Source organism: Rutidosis leptorrhynchoides, chromosome 5 (genome assembly GCF_046630445.1).
Source record: "Rutidosis leptorrhynchoides isolate AG116_Rl617_1_P2 chromosome 5, CSIRO_AGI_Rlap_v1, whole genome shotgun sequence".
NCBI lineage: Eukaryota > Viridiplantae > Streptophyta > Magnoliopsida > Asterales > Asteraceae > Rutidosis > Rutidosis leptorrhynchoides.
In genome coordinates this window covers 288,110,838-288,112,167 of record NC_092337.1, presented here as the reverse complement: position 1 = coordinate 288,112,167, position 1,330 = coordinate 288,110,838, and positions in this window count along the sequence as shown.

Below are 1,330 nucleotides of genomic sequence, written 5' to 3'. Positions count from 1 at the left end.
CGCGTCTCACATAATCACTCGTGCGTGTGACCCAGATATCTTAGGACAATTCTAGAACGGGGTCATTCGTACAGTTAACCTTACACGTGTGGTTACTCGTACGGTTCACACATCAGTAGTGCGAGTGAGCCACTTAGGCAATTTCAAATTTTCAATTTTTCACAAACTTAGGATTTCGACTCGTTTGTCAATCTTAGAGCTAACTAGCACTTTCAATTTGAGTCAAAAATCATTAATCCATCAAGGTATGATCATTAACACTTAGGCAGATCAAGAAACTTAACCAAAACGAGGTTATTACTCTAAACATTCTGTTTCACATGAGTAAGTCCTACAGTGCAATAATCATCTTAAGTTCACTAATACCTTAAATCATTAAAATCCTTCAAATAATCACAAGCTCTACAAACTTCTATCTTGTAGATTTGGTGGCCAAAAATATCTTGGTCTTGACAAGGTTCTTTCAGATGTCATTGTACATTCAGAGGATAATCAGAAAACAAAAGAACGAAAGAAATCTTTATAAATTTTATGAGATATAATGTCATGCAACTAAAAATATGCAAATTAAAGACATTCTATCATGAAATGCAATAACATGTAAACCAAAATCTTTTTGTTGTTTTACAGTTTTCAATGCAAGCTATTTAATAAATAGATAAGCAAGGTATACAAATCCACATTCTTTTTGTGAGCAGGATGATTAACAATTTAAAAATGGATCAGAACTGACATATTGAATCAACTTCTGTTGTTCATTCATGATTATCCAGTCTATGTCTATTATCATGCAATTACTGATATCAATCCTCATTAAACATGAACATATTCATTCCGGACACTTCGACAATCATGTTGGCATTAATTACTTGAACACTATAAAGCAGTGATTTTTGAAATCACGCTAAGTTCATTGATCCTTGATTCTTTCATCACTTATGATTGTGAGTTTTTATTAGGTTGTCAATTCATTACGCGTAACTTTCCGTTATCTCTTTCAATGTACTTCATTCAAATTGAACAGGATGGTTCTCATGACATTTTGAATAACCCTGTCAGCCTTTGGCTTCTACCAATGTGTTGACAATCTTCAATCTAGTTGGTTCGGCAGATCTTAGGATATATTGGAATATCCGAATAGGCACATTATTTACTGCGGGGATTGGTCTACAGTTAAAGCAGACTTGCCTGATGACCAGTTGTCACACGAAATAAATCTCAAGGCCCTTAACTTCTTTATGTTCAAGTTGATATGGAAAACGGAATCGAAAGTTAAACTTTCATATATATATTATTTAGAGTATATCTAGGTAAGTATCTTTCCAACTTA